Here is a 20,240-nt window from a genome sequence, read left to right on the forward strand (position 1 = left end):
TTGAAAGTGAAGAAATTGGTGTGTCCGTAAAGACTTGATATTCATGCAAGGAATATGAAGCTTGAAGACTTTCGTTTTCATAGTTTTGTTTTTCTCTTTCTTGAGTCATAGGAAACACCGTACTATTAAAGGGGGTCGAGGAAATACTAAGGAAAAATTTCCATGTGATGCTCAACTCAAAATCCTACACCTACCAATACCTTCGAGTGAAGCCATTGGAAATCTCATACAGTTCAGTCAATTTCTTCAGTAACAGAGACGAAGTTCTTCTGGTCGCTGAGGAATTTGTTCTGACTGAGGAGTTAGGAATTCGCCAGTGCGGATTGCCTACACAGCGAGGAACATGATAGCCCCCAGGAATTTGAGAGTCAAAATTCCGACCGTTGCTGTGCTGCGTGCCAGCTGTCCCAAAATATCTTATCCACCTAACGGTCATATCATCGAAGGGCATTTATGTCTTATCATGTCGGGCTGCTCCCTAGGCTATAAATAGCCGCCCCGTACAACCACTAGCTGGTTGGCTGCTCCGAGAGAAACTAACACTTGTCATTTGAGAGCAACCCATCCTCCGAGGACTTTGAGCGAAAATCATCGAGTGAGGAAAAATCCAAACCCCAAACACCTACAAACCCAAAGTGATTGAGCATCACTGAAGAGATTGATCCTGTGTGGATCCGACGCTTGTTACCTTTGAAGACTGTGCTTCTTCCAGACGGTTAGGCGTCATGGTCTAGAGCATCCAAGAGGAATTGTGGATCATCGAGTGACCGAAGTCTGTGAAGGTTTGGAAGTCGCCTGAAGACTTACCACGAGTGATTGGATGAGGTCTATGTGACCTTAGTTCAAGGAGAATACGGTGAGGACTTGGTGTCCCGAGCTGTGTGCTCAGCGACTGGGTGTCCGGGACTGTGTGTCCTCGAGTTTAAATACTCAGTCGCTCCAACCAGACGTACAACTCAGACAGCAGTTGGAACTGGTCTACCAAATCATTGCCTTCACCAACCTTACTGGTTCTATTTCCTCAACTCTTTCATTTCTTCATTACTGTGTTGAGTGATTGTTCATATCTGTGTTTGAAGACTTTGACTGAAGACTTCCTCAATTTCCTCAGTTCAATTTCTTCAGTCTGTTTGTCTTCATCTTGTGTTATCCTGTGTTTACGCTTTCTGTACTCTGTTTTTGTCTTCATTTCATCATGATGACTATGTGTGTATTCTGTCATGCTTACTTCTGAGTACTTATTCTGCTGCAAGTAGTTCTTCGCTAAGGAATTTCCTCACCGGCAAATTCCTCAGTGAAGAACTCATAAAAATCGCCTATTCACCCCCCTCTAGTCGATATGACACACTTTCATGTTCCAAGAGCTGAAATTGGTATTTCAGACTCATGCCCGTGTCGAGAGGTATGAGACCTCTGACAAGTACTTTGCCTACAAGATGGAGGAGAATAGCTCAGCCATTGAGCATGTACTCAGAATGTCTGGGTACTACAATCGCTTGAATCAAGTGGGAGTTAATCTTCCAGATAAGATAGTGATTGACAAAGTTCTCTAGTCAATATCACCAAGCTACTAGAACTTCGTGATGAACTATATTATGCAAGGGATGACAAAAATGGTCCCCGAGCTCTTCGCGATGCCGAAATCAGCGAAGGTAGAAATCAAGAAAGAGCATCAAGTGTTGATGGTTAACAAGACCACTAGTTTCAAGAAAAAGGGCAAGGGAAAGAAAGGAAACTTCACGAAGAATGGCAATCAAGTTGCCACTCCTGTGAAGAATCCCAAAGCTAAACCTAAGCCTAAAACTGAGTGCTTCTACTGCAAAGGGAATGGTCACTGGAAGCAGAACTATCCCAAATACTTGGCGGATAAGAAGGATGGCAAAGTGAACAAAGGTATATTTGATATACATGTTATTGATGTGTACTTTACTAGTGTTCATAGTAACCCCAGGTATTTGATACCGGTTCAGTTGCTAAGATTAGTAACTCGAAACAGGAGTTGCAAAACAAACAGACACTAGTTAAGGGCAAGGTAACGATGTGTGTTGGAAGTGATTCCAAGATTAATAAGTTCACCATCGCATACTCCCTCTACCTTCGGGATTAGTGTTGAACCTAAATAAATATAATTAATTTTATTTGGTGTTTGCATTGAGCATGAATATGATTGGATCATGTTTATTGCAATACAATTATTCATTTAAGTCAGAAAATAATTGTTGTTCTATTTACATGAATAAAAGCTTCTATGGTCATACACTCAATGTAAAGGATTTACTGAATCTCGATCGTAGTAATACACATATTCATAATATTGATGCCAAAAGATGCAAAGTTGATAATGATAGTGCAACATACTTGTGGCACTGCCGTTTAGGTCATATTGGTGTAAAGCACATGAAGAAACTCCATGCAGATTGACTTTTGGAATCACTTGATTATGAATCATTTGATACTTGTGAACCATGCCTCATGGGCAAGATGACTAAAACTCCGTTCTCTGGAACAATGGAGTAAGCTAATGACTTATTGGAAATAATACATACCGATGTATGCTGTCCGATGAGTGTTGAGGCTCGCGGCGGGTATCATTATTTTCTGACCTTCACAGATGATTTGAGTAGATATGGGTATATCTACTTAATGAAACACAAGTCCGAAACATTTAAAAAGTTCAAAGAATTTCAGATTGAAGTGGAGAATCATCATAACAAGAAAATAAAGTTTCTACGATCTGATCGCGGTGGCGAATATTTGAGTTATGAGTTTGGCCTTCATTTAGAACAACATGGAATAGTTTCACAACTCATGCCACCTGAAACACCATAGCGTAATGGTGTGTCCGGACATCGTAATACATTAGATATGGTGAGATCTATGATGTCTCTTACGGATTTATTACTATCATTTTGGGGTAATGCATTAGAGACAGATGCATTCATGTTAAATAGGGTACCGTCTAAATCCGTTGAGACGACACCGTATGAACTGTGGTTTGGCAAGAAACCTAAGCTGTCGTTTCTTAAAGTTTGGGCTTGCGACACTTATGTCAAAAGGCTTCAGCCTGATAATCTCGAACCCAAATCAGAGAAGTGCATCTTCATAGGATACCCTAAGGAAACAATTGGGTACACCTTCTACCACATATCCGAAGGCAAGATCTTTGTTGCCAAGAATGGAACCTTTCTAGAGAAAGAGTTTCTCTCAAAAGAAGTGAGTGGGAGGAAAGTAGAACTTGATGAGGTAATTGTACCTTCTCTCGAATTGGAAAGTAGTACATCAGATAAAACTGTTCCCGCGATGCCTAGACCAACTAGAGAGGAAGCTAATGATGATGATCATGAAACTTCATATCAAGTTACTATAGAACCTCGTAGGTCAACCAAAACACGATCCACACCAGAGTGGTACAATGATCCTGTCCTGGAAGTCATGTTATTAGACCAAGGCTAACCTACAAACTATGAAGAAGCTATGACGAGCCCAGATTCCGATAGATGGTTGAGGCCATGAAATCTGAGATGGGATCCATGTATGAGAACAAAGTGTGGACTTTGGTGGATTTGCCCGATGATCGGCAATCCATAGAGAATAAATGGATCTTCAAGAAGAAGACTGACGCTAATGGTAATGTTACTATCGACAAAGCTCGACTTGTCGCAAAAGGTTTCCGACAAGTTGGGTTGACTACGATGAGACTTTGTCACTCGTAGCGATGCTTAAGTCTGTCCGAATCTTGTTAGCAATTGCCGCATTTTTATGGAATCTGGCAAATGGACGTCAAAACTACATTCCTTAATTTATTTCTTAAAGAAGATTTGTATATGATGCAACCGGAAGGTTTTGTCGATCCTAAAGGTGCTAACAAAGTGTGCAAGCTCCAGCGATCCATCTATGGACTGGTGCAAGCATCTCGGAGTTGGAATATACGCTTTGATGAGGTCATCAAAGAATATGGTTTTATACAAACTTATGGTGAAGCCTGTATTTACAAGAAAGTGAGTGGGAGCTCTGTAGATATTATATGTGGATGGCATATTGTTGATTGGAAATGATATACAATTTCTAGGTAGCATAAAAGGATACTTGAATAAGAATTTTTCTATAAAAGACCTCGGTAAAGCTACTTATGTATTGGGCATCAAGATCTATAGAGATAGATCGAGACGCTTAATAAGACATTCACGAAGCACACACCTTGACAAGATTTTGAAGGAGTTCAAAATGGATTAGTCAAAGAAGGAGTTCTAGCCTATATTGTAAAGTGTGAAGTTGAGTAATACTCAAAGCCTGACCACGGCAGAAGATAGAAAGAGAATCAAAGTCATTCCGTATGCCTCGGCCATAGGTTCTATAAAGTATGTCATGCTGTGTACCCGACCTGTTGGGTGCCTTGCTATGAGTTTGGAAAGGGGGTACAATAGTGACCCAAGAATAGATCACTGGACAGCGGTCAAAATTATCTTTAGAGGACTAAGGAAATGTTTCTCGGTTATGGAGATGATAAAGGGTTCGTCGCAAAGGGTTACGATGATGCAAGCTTTAACACTAATCTAGATGACTCCGAGTCTCAATCTGGATACGTATTGACAGTGGGAGCAATTAGCTAGAGTAGCTCCATGCAGAGCATTGTAGACATAGAAATTTGCAAAATACATACAGATCTGAATGTGACAGACCCGTTGACTAAGCTTCTCTCACAAGCAAAACATGATCACACCTTAGTAATCTTTGGGTGTTAATCACATGGCAATGTGAACTAGATTATTGACTCTAGTAAAACCTTTGGGTGTTGGTCACATGGCAATGCGAACTATGGGTGTTAATCACATGACGATGTGAACTATCAGTGTTAAATCACATGGCGATGTGAAGATTATTGACTCTAATGTAAGTGGGAGACTGGAGGAAATATGCCCTAGAGGCAATAATAAAGTTGTTATTTTATATTTACTTATATCATGATAAATGTTTATTATTCATGCTAGAAATGTATTAACCGGAAACTTGATAGATGTGTGGATACATAGACAAAACACAGTGTCCCTAGTAAGCCTCTACTAGACTAGCTCGTTAATCAAAGATGGTTAAGTTTACTAACCGTATACATGTGTTGTCATTTGATGAAAGGGATCACATCATCAGGAGAATGATGTGATGGACAAGACCCATCCGTTAGCTTAGCATATTGATCATTCAGTTTTATTGCTATTGCTTTCTTCATGTCAAATACATACTCCTTCGACTATGAGATTATGCAACTCCCGGATACCAGAGGAATGCCTTGTGTGCTATAAAACGTCACAACGTAACTGGGTGATTACAAAGATGCTCTACAGGTATCTCCGAAGGTGCTTGTTCGGTTGGCATAGATCGAGATTAGGATTTGTCACTCTGAGTATCGAAGAGGTATCTCTGGGCCCTCTCGGTAATGCACATCATAAGAAGCCTTGCAAGCAAAGTGACTAATGAGTTATTTGCGGGATGATGTATTACGGAATGAGTAAAGAGACTTGCCAGTAATGAGATTGAACTAGGTATGAAGATACCGACGATCGAATCTCGGGCAAGTAACATACTGATGACAAAGGGAATAACATATGTTGTCATAACGGTTCGACCGATAAAGATCTTCATAGAATATTTAGGAACCAATATGAGCATCTAGGTTCCGCTATTGGTTATTGATCGGAGAGGTGTCTCGGTCATGTCTACATAGTTCTCGAACCCATGGGGTCCGCACGCTTAACGTTCGATGACAATTTTGTATTATATGAGTTATGTGATTTGGTGACCGAATGTTGTTCGGAGTCCCGGATGAGATGACGGACATGACGAGGAGTCTCGAAATGGTCAAGAGGTAAAGATTGATATATAGGACGATAGTATTTGGACACTAGAAGTGTTCCGGAGGGTACCAGCATATTTGGTCACCGGAAGTGGTTACGGGCACCCCCCGACAAAGATATGGGCCTAATGGGCCAAGAGGGGAAATACAGCAGTTAGCAGGGGCTGTTGCGCCCCCCATATGGGCCGCATCTGAGGGGAAAGGAAAGAGGGGAAGAGAGAAGGAAGGGGAGGGATTCGGCCCCCCCTTCCTTCCCTCCTCCCTCCTCTTTCCTTCCACCTTCGGTGAAAAAAGAAAGGGGGGGGGGCGAATTGGGGAGGAACCCCAAGTAGGATTCGGCCTACTTGGGGTGCCCCCCTTGGATGATCCCTCTCCCTCTCACCTATATATATGAGGGGGGGAGGCGCCTAGAACACACAACAACATCTGTTAGCCATGTGTGACGCCCCCTCCACAGATTACACCCTCAATCATATTTTCGGTGCTTAGGCGAAGCCTTGCGCGGATCACTTCACCATCACCGTCACCATGCCGTCATGCTGACGGAACTCATCTACTTCCTTGAAACTTTGCTGGATCAAGAGTTTGAGGGACGTCATTGAGGGAGTCCTAGATTAAGGGTCCTCGGATAGCCGGACTATGTACTTGAGCCGGACTGTTGGACTATGAAGATACAAGATTGAAGACTTCGTCCCGTGTCCGGATGGGACTCTCCTTGGCGTGGAAGGCAAGCTTGGCAATTCGGATATGAAGATTTCCTTCTCTGTAACCGACTCTGTGTAACCGTAGCCCCCTCCGGTGTCTATATAAACCGGAGGATTTAGTCCGTAGGACAGGAACAATCATAATCATAGGCTAGCTTCTAGGTTTTAGCCTCTATGATCTCGTGGTAGATCAAATCTTGTAATACTCATATCATCAAGATCAATCAAGCAGGAAGTAGGGTATTACCTCCACAGAGAGGGCCCGAACCTGGGTAAACATTGTGTCCCCCGCCTCCTGTTACCATTAGCCTTAGACACACAGTTCGGGACCCCCTACCCGAGATCCGCCGGTTTTGACACCGACATTGGTGCTTTCATTGAGAGTTCCACTATGTCGTCACCATAAGGCTTGATGGCTCCTTCAATCATCCACAACAATGCGATCCAGGGTGAGGTTTCCTTCCCCGGACAGATTTTCATATTCGGCGGCTTCGCACTGCGGGCCAACTCGCTCAGCCATCTAGAGCAGATCGATAGCTATGCCCTTGGACATCAGGTCAGGTTCGGAAGCCTGAACTACACCGCCGACATCTGCGGAGACTTGATCTTCGACGGATTCGAGCCCATGACAGTTGTGCCGAACAGTCACGATGAGCATGACTTAGATCTGCTATCGGACGATGTTCGGGAGATCACACCTGCAACTGCCCCGGCCTTAGATCCGTAGCAGATCATGCCCTTCGAGGACGGGTGGATAGACCCCGCCACGGAGGCCGCACACTCATCGGCGATAGAGTTGAACACAGACATCGCCTCTAATGAGGTCTACGTCATCGGACCCTCGAACTCGTCTCCGGCCATAGGCTCCGAACCGCGCGCATCCGTGCCTATCGAACCTGATTGGGCACCGATCAGGGAGTTTACCTCCGCAGATATCTTCCAGCACTCGCCGTTGGGCGACGTGCTAAATTCGTTGAACCTTCTCCTTGTCAGGAGACTCTTGGACGAACTATGTCCAGCTTGAGTGGGAAGCGGACGACGAAGAAACTTGTCTCCCACCCACCACCCACTTGATAGCCACTGCCGAGGACTTAATTGACATGCTTGATTTCGACTCCGAAGACATCGATGGTATGGACGATAATGTCGGAGAAGAACAGGAACCACCGCTCACAGGGCGCGTGACAGCCACCTCATCCTATGATATATACATGGTGGACACGCCCAAAGAAAGCAATGGCGACGAGGTAACGGAGGATAATCCCCTCGAGAAGCAATCTAAGCGTCGTCCGCACCGCTGTAAGCCTCACCATAGCAAAATTGGCGATACCGGCACAAGAGACAATAGCACTCCAGATGGTGCCGAAGATGAAAGCAATCCCACCCAGCCAAGCGTCGAGCAAGCCGGATGGGAGGATGGGAAAGTTAGCCCTGATAAATAGGCAACGGATGGGGACTCGGAGGATTACAATTACATGCCCCTCTTCGAAGACGAGGTGAGCCTCGGCGACAATGAATTCATCGCGCCTGAGGATCCCGTCGAGCAGGAGCACTTCAAGCGCCGGCTTATAGCCACTACAAAAAGCCTGAAGAAAAAGCAGCAATAGCTTCAAGCTGATCAAGATGTGCTAACAGATAGATGGACTGAGGTCCTGGCAGCCGAGGAATACGGACTCGAGCGCCCAACGAAAAGTTACCCAAACCGTAGGTCGTTACCTCAACTCGAAGAGGAGGCACTAGAGCCTACACTACCAGTGCAGGATGCGGTTGACCGGCCACCTCGTGGCCGAGACAAAGCGGCGTATCAGACTAAACACCAGCCCGCACCCTGTCGCCAAACAAACAAAAACACGAAGGCCCGGGGCTACACGCAGGACCTGCAAGACGAGTTAGAAAACAAAGCAGGACAGTCAAGATCGATCTACGGATCACGGGGGCGCGCCCCAATGCGTGTTGATGACCGCCACACCAGATATACTAAATACAAATCCAACCGGGCCGAATACAACAGACCAGACTCATCTGAACTGCGTTGTGATGTAGCTCGGCATAGAGGCGCCGCAAACCCCCATGCTTCACTAGCGAAGTAATGGAGCATGAATTCCCAGAAGGGTTTAAGCCCATGAATATCAAGCCCTACGATGGGACTACAGACCCCCCGGCATGGATAGAAGATTTCCTTCTCCACATTCACATGGCCCGCGGGGATGATCTACATGCCATCAAGTACCTCCCACTAAAACTCAAGGGACCGGCTCGACATTGGCTGAATAGTTTGCTGGCAAACTCCATTGGAAGCTGGGAGAACCTGGAAAACGCATTCTTGGATAACTTCCAGGGCACTTATGTGCGACCACCGGATGCTGATGATTTAAGTCACATAACCCAACAGCCTGGAGAGTCAGCCAGGAAATTCTGGACTCGGTTCCTACTAAAAAGAACCAAATAGTCGATTGTCCGGACGCCGAAGCCCTAGCAGCCTTTAAGCATAACATTCGTGACGAGTGGCTTGCCCGACACCTCGGCCAAGAGAAGCTGAATACCATGGCAGCGCTCACGACACTCATGACACGCTTTTGTGCGAGCGAGGATAGCTAGTTGGCTCGTAGCAACAGCAAAGTAAGCAATCCTGGCACCTCAGACGCCAGAGATAGCAACAGCAAGCCCCGACACAATAAACACAAGCGTCGCAATCATGGTGATAACGCTAAAGACATGGCCGTCAATGCCGGATTCAGTGGCTCTAAGTCCGGTCAGCGGAAATGCCATTCAAAAGGAACAATCTGGGCCCGTCCAGTCTGGACCGTATACTCGACCGTCCATGCCAAATTCATGGCACCCCAGGAACACCAGCCAATCATACCAACAGAGAATGCTGGGTCTTCAAACAAGCCGGCATGTCAGGTGCCAAAAACAAGGAGAAGGGGTCTCAAAGCGATGACGACGACGAGGTGCCCCGGTCACTGAACAAAGGAGGGCAAAAGAAATTTCCCCCGCAAATCAAAACTGTGAACATGATAAACGCCACCCACATTCCCAAGCTGGAACGGATGTGCACTCTTAGGGATGTCGACACAATGGAGCCAGTCGCCCCAAAATATAACCTATGGCCGATCACCTTTGACCGTACAGATCATCCGGCCATTACCAGTCAGGGCAATTTAGCGCACTAGTCCTTGACCCAATAATTTACGGATTCCACCTCACACGAGTCCTTATGGACGGAGGCAGCAGTCTAAACCTGCTGTATCAGGACACAGTACGCAAGATGGGTATCGATCCTTCAATGATCAAGCCCACTAAAACCACCATTCAAGGTGTTATACCAGGTGTGGAGGCCCGTTGTACAGGCTCCATCACTCTGGAGGTAGTCTTTGGATCACCGGACAATTACCGTACCGAAGAGTTAATCTTTGACATCGTCCCTTTTTGCAGTAACTATCATGCACTGCTCGGACGAACCGCGTTTGCTCGATTCAACGCAGTGCCACATTATGCCTACCTTAAGCTCAAGATGCCCGGTCCGCCCGGCGTCATAACAGTTAATGGCAAGGCCGAACGCTCCCTCCGCGCCGAAGAATGCACTGCCACACTAACAGTAGAAGCAACGAGTGGCATCTTTCAATCGAACCTCGAGTCGACGGCCAAGCTATCGGACACCGTCATGGGAGTCCGAACTACTACATGGCAGGAGAGCTTGGCTCGTCAGGAGCTCAATTAAACCCTCCGGTAATAGACAAAGGCAAAGCCAGGATAGGCGACACAATGCGGCTTAACCGCTCCATGGCACACAAACATCTTTTTGCACTTCCTTTGCAGGTCCACTTTTTGTAGGCCATCACTGGCGCATGGCGACCAGACCCACGAAGGGACGAATACACCAAGAAGGGAAACAGCTCGAACGCGTAAGGGAATCCTTAGATATTCCCCTTGATGATCATCTGATTATTACCCGGATCCGCACATGGCTTCCCTCCCCCAGCCACAGCAGGTTCTGAAGTCATAATTTCCTTTTATCACACCATTTGTACTCACACGCATCGACGTATTATTCTGCAATATGTGGCTTTATATGACGCTTACTTGCTGCTCCTTTTTATTGATATCATTTGTCAAATGGCATCCATACACTACGATATGCCATAACATGCCAGGGGCCTCGTTGTACCCATAATACGGCAATAAAGTCCGAACACCCTCACGGTCGTTCGGCACCCCGAACTTATAACATTATATGCATCGGCTCTGAATCATGTCTTGGGTCAATAGTTGGGTTTGCCCGGCTCCTGTGTTTTGCTACCTTACGTTCCGCTCTATCGGCTAAGGTGGCACCGGGAGAACTACTGCAATTGTGCCCTAGTTCATCTAGATGAGCACCTCAGTAGAGAAAGCTGAAGATTGACTGTCATGATATGGCGAGAGCAGGTCAGCTATTCGAGAGGTTGCAAAATCTTTAAGGATTTCTTCTGCATTATGCGATAACTAATGCAGCGTGCGATGGATCGGCTTTTCTTCCGATCAGGTGCCTATAGAGCTCCTCGTGCGGTCTTCCGAACACCAGGGGCTGCGCCTACCTTCCTTTTGTCAAACTCCTATGGCTAAGTGAGAGTGATAAAGCCTTATAGTATGATTGCCTGGTTCATTGCGCTGAACACCTCCTTCAAGTACCCAAAACTGGGGTAAAGAGTGCTAAGGTTTATCCCGAACACCCCCGTACTTCCTATGTGGGGGCAGAAGCCGAAGACTGGCCAACTATCAGGATTAATATATAAAACAGCCGCACAGGAGGAAAAACTTTCAAATAACAGGCAATAAATAATAGAAATGACCTTGTTCAGCATTACATAGGACAACATGATTGTATTCATGGGAATATAATGTCCTCGGTGCATTGCTCCGCCACAAGGCGGGATCCTCTCAGGACACTATCATAGTATAACTCGGGCTTGCGGTGCTCCTTCCCCTCCACCGGTCCTTCGGCCATCAGCTTCTCAGCATCCATCTTCGCCCAGTGCACCTTCGCGCGGGCGAAGGCCACTCGCGCACCCTCCATACAGACCGACCGCTTGATGACTTCAAGTCGAGGGCAGGCACTCACAAGCTGCTTCACAAGCCCGATGTAGCTGGTTGGAATCGGCTCGGCAGGCCATAGCCGGATAATCAAATCCTTCATGGCTAATTCGGCCGCCTTATGCAGTTCGATCAGCTATTTCAGCTGATCGACAAAAGGCACTGGATACACCGGCGCTAGATACTGCGACTAGAAGAGCTTCTCTGCAGTACTCCTTTCTTCGGCTCGATAGAATTGTGTGGCATCAGATATGCTGCATGGCAGCTCCGTAAATACCCCTGGAGGGATCCAAACTCAAATTAGTAAAACATGATTTTCTCCCTTCAAATACCCGCTTTGCATAGAAAAAGCCTTACCCGTCGCGATCTTCCTCGCCTCCTGGATTTCATGCAGGGCACCTTGGGCTTCCTCCCGGGCATCGCGTGCGGCTTGATGAGCCTGGGTGAGTTCGGATTCTTTCTCTATTAAACTCTGCTCCAGGGTCTCACATTTCTTCACAGCCTCTTGGAGCTCTTGCTCAGCTTCAATAACCCTGGCCTCGTGCTTCTCACGAAGAGCCCGCTCTGCTGCTGCCTTTTTCTCAGCCTCGGCCACAACCTTCTTAAGAGCCTCGACTTCGGTCATCGCCCCTAGAGCACACCATAAAAATATTTTTATCATACCAATTTCTTCATTCGCGCTGAATGCGAACAAGGTTTTTGCATACCTTGGTTATCCTCCAACTGCTTCTTCGCTCGGCCGAGTTCTTCTTCGGCCTGCTCCAGACTTTGCTTCCGTCCGGAGACTTCCGCAGTATGAGAGGTGACAGTCGCTACAGACGCCTGCTTATAAAAAGAGAAGGAGAGGTGCCATAAAGTGAGTCTCATGCGAACATATATTTGATCCCCTGTCCGGTTCTTTCTTTCACCGAACAGTGTATCAGGGGCTACTACCTATACTATGACACTCTTCAAAACCTCACAAAACATACCTCAAAACCCGTTATAAGGCTGATGCAGGCGTCATTCAGCCCACTCTCAGCGGACTGAATCTTCTCAATCACCGCACCCATAAGGGCACGGTGTTCTTCAATGATGGAGGCGCTCTTCAGCGCCGCAGACAAAGTATTCAGCACCTCTAGTCGGGCAGAGGTTGCCGGTGGAACAAGTGCACCCCCTCCAGTCGAGGGAGGCTACCTGCCTAATTCCGGAGCCATATCGGTCTCTGGAACTGTATCTGGCTAGGGGCCGAATTCGAGATAACCCCCGCCGTCGATGTCCATGGGGGCCTTTTCTCCCGTGTGTCCAGCCCCTGGACTTTGACCTCCTGGCGCCGCCTTCACGATCTTTTCCCCCTTCCTTGGCCTGGGTCCCTCTGGGACAATACCTTGGTATCGTTCACGTGTTTTGGGGAAGGGGTCTTCGGGGGTGTCCCGCTGTCCATAGCATCCGAGCCCAGTAAATCCTCCGATGAGGATTGCTCGGTGCGGGACCTCACCGGACTGCAAAAAGTATGGCTCAATAATTAAAACATCATGCTATAGTGATCCTGGATGCGCAAGCGTGGTCGACTTTTATATACCCACGAGTTCACCAGGGGCTGGGCCCTGGGATCCCACTCCGGGCTGCTATCGGAAGCGGCGGTGGACTCCTCCGGAAGAGGAGTTTTTCCCTTCTTAGGCGACTCGGCCTCCAAGGATGTGGAGGCCGTCCTTTTCTTTCTTCCCCTCACTGGGGATTGGTTTCCCGCCTCTTGCTCGTCCTCTCCGGAGGAAGAGCGGGCATCAGAGTCTTCGGATATTGTGTCCAAAGTGCCGCGGCGACGAAGGCTGCCCCTGGTCTCTTTGGCCTCCTTCCCGGCCTTCTTCTTCGGCGCCTTGTAAGGCGCCGGGACCAACATCTTCATCAGAAGTGGGCCGGTCGGTTCTTCTGGCAGTGGGGCCAGACAGTAGGTCCGCCCCGTCTTCTTCGTCCAGCCCTAAGAGAGTTGTGGAAAACACGTTAAGCATTTCTCCTGGATCATGCAAATAAAACAATGACTTGCCAACATACAATGGCTTACCGAACTTGCAGGGCAAGACAGTTGATACCCGCGGTCCTCGGCTGAGTCCGGACATGACTTGCTGGACTTGAAAAGCACCTTCCAGATGTCTTTGTGCGATGAGCCGAAGAACTCTAGCAGGGTCTGGTGCTTGGCCGGGTCGAATTCCCATAAATTGCAGGCCCTGTGTTGACAAGGGAGAATCCGGCGAACTAACATCACTTGGACTACATTGACAAGTTTGATATTCTTGTCTTCCATATCCTTGACGCGCGTTTGGAGCACCGACAATTTGTCAGGCGAAGACCAGTTCAGGCCCTTCTTGGGCCAGGACGTAAGCCGCAGGGGAGCTCCAGATCGGAATTCGGGAGTTGCGGCCCATTTCGCGCCACGCGACTCAGTGACGTAGAACCACTGCTGCTGCCACCCTTTGACGGAATCATTGAAAGTACCTGATAGCCATGTGACGTTGGGCATCTTGCTCACCATGGCACCTCCGCACTCAGCGTGCTCGCCGCTCACCACCTTGGGCTTCACATTAAAAATCTTCGGCCATAAGCCGAAGTGTGGCAAGATGCGGAGAAAGGCCTCGCACACGACGATGAATGTTGAGATGTTGAGGAAGGAATTTGGGGATAGATCATGAAAATTGATCCCGTAGTAGTACATGATGCCGCGAACGAATGGGTGAAGGGGAAACCCTAGCCCGCGGACGAAGTGAGAAAGGAATACAACCCTCTCATGGGGTTCCGGGGTTGGGACGATCTTTGCCACTGTCAGGAGACGATGGCTGATTTTCTTGGCCAGATACCTGGCCTCCCGAAGCTTTTTGATACCCTTCTCCCGGACGGTAGAGGTCATCCACTTGCCTCCTGCTTCGGATTTGGAAATTTTCGGAGGGCCTTTTTGGGCGGAGAAGACGAACGCTTGGGCGCTGGAGCTTAAGTGAGAGAGAATGGATGAGCAGAGGAAAGAGAAAGCGTGGGTGAAGAAGGGGAGTTCTTATCTCCTTATAAAGGCAGCAGGGATCCTGCGCCTCCCCACTTGCCCGGTAAACTCGCTTATTCCCCAAGCACCGTGTTGATGGCGCGGTTGGGTTACCCACACCCGTATTGATGAGAATCCCATGATAAGGGGACACGATCTCTGCTTTGACAAAACGTGCTAGTAAAACCACCTCGCAAGATGTGCGGTAGTAGGTTGAGAAAAACGGTTCAAATAATGACCGGGTCGTGGCATGATGTCACGCTGTGAAAATTTGTCAGCAGATTAGATTTGTGGAATATTGTGCTCTCTACGGTGGTATGTGGAATTTGTTTGGCAGAGCCGGACACGATCCTTATGTTCACGATCTTTTGTGGAGTGTTCGGAGAAAGAACCCGCCTTGCAATGCCGAAGAAAATCTGTACACCGGACTCATCATCATTGAAGCCTGGTTTAGGGGCTACTGAGGGAGTCCTGGATTAAGGGGTCCTCGGACAGCCAAACTATGTACTTGTGCCGGACTGTTGGACTATGAAGATACAAGATTGAAGTCTTCGTCCCGTGTTTGGATGGGACTCTCCTTGGCGTGGAAGGCAAGCTTGGCAATTCGGATATGAAGATTTCCTTATCTGTAACCGACTCTGTGTAACGCTAGCCCCCTCCGGTGTCTATATAAACCGGAGGGTTTAGTCCGTAGGACAGGAACAATCATAATCATAGGCTAGCTTCTAGGGTTTAGCCTCTACGATCCCGTGGTAGATCAAATCTTGTAATACTCATATCATCAAGATCAATCAAGAAGGAAGTAGGGTATTACCTCCACAGAGAGGTCCCGAACCCGGGTAAACATTGTGTCCCCCGCCTCCTGTTACCATTAGCCTTAGACGCACAGTTCGGGACCCCCTACTCGAGATCCGCCGGTTTTGACACCGACAGTCATCAAGCTGAACGTGTGCAGAACTCGAAGGTGCCGCAGGTTCGGTGCATGATCGGTTGGAACGAGAATAAGTTTGACTACATCAACCATGTTGTCAAACGTTTCCGCTTTCGGTATGTAGACTGATATGTCCATTTTGCATCATGTTTTTCTACTGTTATTTATGTTGTTTTATTGTATAATAATGCTTTTTGGAGTAATTCTAATGCCTATTCTCTCATAATATGCAAGGTATGTACAAAGGGGGAGAATTCTGGCAGCTAGAAATCTGGACCTGAAAAAGCTACGTTAAGCTACCTATTCTGCACAACTCTAAATGATCTGAAACTTCCCGAGGATTTTTATGGATTATTTAAGAATTATTAGAGCAAGTAAGTACCAGAGAGGGGCACCAGGTGGGCACAACCCACCTGGGTGCGCCAGGAGGCCCATGCGCACCCTGGTGGGTGCTGCCCTCCTTGGCCCACCTTTGGTGCCCATCTTCTGGTATATAAGTCATTTTGACATAGAAAAATTAAATAGAGGACTTTCGGGAAGAAGCACGGCTCCCTCGAGGCGGAACTTGGGTAGGAGCACTTTTGCCCTCCGGCGGAGCGATTCCGCCGGGGGAACTTCCCTCCCGGAGGGGGAAATCATCGTCATCATCATCACCAACAACTCTCCCATATTGGGGAGGGCTATATTCATCAACATATTCAACAAAACCAACTCCTCTCAAACCCTAGTTCATCTCTTGTGTTCAAGGTTTGTACCATAACTATTAGATTGGTGCTTGTGGGTGACTAGTAGTGTTGTTTACATCTTGTAGTTGATTACTATATGGTTTATTTGGCGGAAGATTATATGTTCAGATCCATTATGCTATTTAATACCCCTCTGATCTTGAGCATGATTATCATTTGTGAGTAGTTACTTTCATTCTTGAGGTCACGTTAGAAATCATGTTGCAAGTAATAATGTGAACTTGATATGTGTTCGATATTTTGATGATATGTTTGTTGCCATTCTCTTAGTGGTGTCATGTGAACGTCGACTACATGACACTTCACCATATTTGGGCCTAGGGAATGCATTGTGGAGTAGTTATTAGATGGTGGGTTGCGAGAGTGACAGAAGCTTAAACCCCAGTTTATGCGCTATTCCGTAAGGGACCGGTTGGATCCAAAAGTTTAATGCTATGTTTAGAATTTATTCTTAATACTTTTCTCATAGTTGCAGATGATTGCAAGAGGGTTAATCATAAGTAGGAGGTTTGTTCAAGTAACAATAGGACATAAGCACCGGTCCACCCACATATCAAATTATCAAAGTAGTGAACACGAATTAAGCCAACATGATGAAAGCGACTAGATGAAATTCCCGTGTAGCCTCAAGAACACTTTGCTTATCATAAGAGACCGTTTTGGCCTGTCCTTTGACTCAAAAGGATTGGTCTACCTTGCTGCACTTTTATTACTACTATCGTTACTAGCTCGTTACAAATTATCTTGCTATCAAACTGCTCCGCTACTCACAATTTTAGCACTTGCAGACATTACCTTGCTGAAAACCACTTGTCATTTCCTTTTCCTCCTCGTTGGGTTCGACAGTCTTACTTATTGAAAAGGCTACAATTGACCCCATATACTTGTGGGTCATCATAGACACACTCTCCCCCTCTCGTTGCTATGCATCTCCTAGATAGATCTTGCGTGAGCGTAGGATTTTTTTTGAAATTGCATGCTACGTTTCCCAACAAGGTTTACGCCAAGTTCATGGCCTGTCCATGTTATATTTATCTACAGTTTAAGATGCCAGGTCCACGAGGAACAGTTACAGTTCATGGTAATCGTAAGATAGCCTTAATGTGAAGAAGGTGATGCTGGTTATGTAGAGGCGGCTTGTGCTACTGATGAGCTCAAGTTTTATAAAGATAATGTTGACCCGACTGATATGACCCCTCTGGAAAATCCACCACCGAGAAGGACCCTCTGCTCAAATTTAAGTCAGCAAAGGACAACTAGAAAGTTGGCTTTGTCCCTGGTGATTTTTCACAACAGTTCACCATTGGGACGGGTATGGATCCCAAATAGGAAAGCACGCTCATCGAGTTCATCTTTGAGAATCGAGACATCTTTGCATGGAAACCTTATGACATGTCAGGTGTACCGAGAGAATTAGTTGAGCACCACCTTAATGTGGATCCTAAGATGAAACCTGTTCAACAGTACCTCCATCGTTTTAATAAGGAGAGGCGTAAGTTCATTGGAGAAGAGGTGGCCCAGCTCCTAGCTGCCAGGTTCATAATTGAAGTCTTTCATCCTCAGTGGTTGGCTAATCCTGTGCTTGTGCTTAAAAAGAATGGCACTTGGCACATGTGTGTTGATTACACCGATCTTAACAAGGCTTGTCCAGCTGATCCGTTAGCTCTCCCCCGCATTGACCAGATCATTGATGCCCCAACGGGTTGTGAGAGTTTATGTTTCTTGGATGCTTATTCTGGTTATCATCTGATCAAGATGGCAGTTGAGGATTAGGAGAAGACAACCTTCGTCACCCCCTTTGGAGCTTTCTGTTATGTTTCTGCCTTTTGGGCTTAAGAGTGCTCAGGCGACTTACCAGCGCTGTGTTTAGAATTGCTTTCATGGGCGATTGGATGCAACGTTCATGCTTATGTGGACGACATTGTGGTCAAATCAAGGAAGAAGGAATCCTTGCTTGATGATTTAAAGGAAATCTTTGACAATCTTCGAGTGTATAAGATGATGCTTAACCTGACCACGTGTGTCTTTGGTGTACCAGCAGGAAAATTGCTAGGTTTTCTGGTTCAGAAAGGGGCATCGAAGCTAACCCTAAGAAAACAGAGGCAATCACTTCTCTATCTAAGCCATCTTGTATCAATGATATTCAGGGCCTGGCGGGTTGTATTGCGGCCCTGAGCTGGTTTATAAGACGCCTGGTGAGAAGGCGATTCCCCTTTACCAGATGATGAAAAAGAAAGATCATTTCGTCTAGAGCGATGGTGCTAATGAAGCGTTTGAGGCACTTAAGAAGCAGTTGGCTGAGCCTCCCATCTTGGCTGCTTCGATTGACAAAGAGCCTTTGCTCCTGTACGTGGCGGCTAACAATAAGGCCATGAGCGTGGCAGTGGTCGTGGAGCGCAAGGAGGCCAGCAAAGAGTATCTAGTCTAGCGGCCGGCTTATTATGTCAGTGAAGTTTTTACAAAGTCCAAACAAAGATACCCACATTGGAAGAAATTGGTGTTTGGGGTGTTCATGACTAGCCGCAAATTGAAGCATTATTTCCTTGGGCGTCCAATAATTGTGGCCAGTTCAGCTCCTCTGGGAGATATTATTCAAAACAAGGAGGCCACAGGCAGAGTTGCTAAGTGGGCAATTGAGCTTGAGCCACATCATCTGAAATATGTGCCCAGAACCGCCATCAAATCTCAAGCGTTGGTGGATTTCATTAATGACTGGACAGAGTTGCAAGCGCCAGAGGAAAAGCCAGATAGTACATACTGGGTGATACACATTGATGGGTCCAGGCAATTCAAAGTTCCGGGGCTGGAGTTATTTTAGAATCTCCACGAGGTGACAAATTTTGTTATGTCTTAAGGCTCATGTTTCCCTATACTAACAATGCAACTGAGTATGAAGCTTGCCTTCATGGGCTTCATATGGCTAAGGAGATGTACTTGAGTCGGGTTAGATGTCTTGGCGACTCAGACCTGGTGGCACAACAAGTTTCAGGAAAGTGGGATTCTAAAGACCCACTCATGGTGGCTTACCGTCAGGCAGTGACTAACATTACTAGTCACTGCTACGTCTTGAGCTTGCGTTGGTTTTCCTTGAAGAGGAAAGGGTGATGCAGCAAAGTAGCATAAGTATTTCCCTCAGTTTTTGAGAACCAAGGTATCAATCAAGTAGGAGGCTCCTCAAAAGTCCCACGCACCTACACAAACAAACAAGAACCTCGCAACCAACGCAATAAAGGGGTTGTCATTCCCTTCAAGGCCACTTGCGAAAGTGAGATCTGATAGAGATAATATGATAAGATAAATATTTTTGGTATTTATGATATAGATTGGAAAAGTAAAAGATGAAAACAAAAGTAGTTTGAAAGCTTATATGACAAAAGATAGACACAGGGGCCATGGTTTCACTAGTGGCTTCTCTCAAGATAGCATAAGTATCACGGTGGGTGAACAAATTACTGTCGAGCAATTGATAGAAAAGCGCATAGTTATGAGATTATCTAGGCATGATCATGTATATAGGCATCACGTCCGTGACAAGTAGACCGACTCCTACCTGCATCTATTACTATTACTCCACACATCGACTGACTCCTGCCTGCATCTAGAGTATTAAGTTCATAAAGAACAGAGTAACACATTAAGAAAGATGACATGATGTAGAGGGATAAACTCATGCAATATGATATAAACCCCATCTTTTTATCCTCGATGGCAACAATACAATACGTGCCTTGCTTCCCCTTCTGTCACTGGGAAAGGACACCGCAAGATTGAACCCAAAGCTAAGCACTTCTCCAATTGCAAGAAAGATCAATCTAGTAGGCCAAACCAAACTGATAATTCGAAGAGACTTGCAAAGATAACTTAATTACACATAAAAGAATTCAGAGGAGATTCAAATATTTCTCATAGATAAACTTGATCATAAACCCACAAT

Source organism: Triticum dicoccoides, chromosome 3B, assembly GCF_002162155.2.
Source record: "Triticum dicoccoides isolate Atlit2015 ecotype Zavitan chromosome 3B, WEW_v2.0, whole genome shotgun sequence".
Lineage (NCBI taxonomy): Eukaryota > Viridiplantae > Streptophyta > Magnoliopsida > Poales > Poaceae > Triticum > Triticum dicoccoides.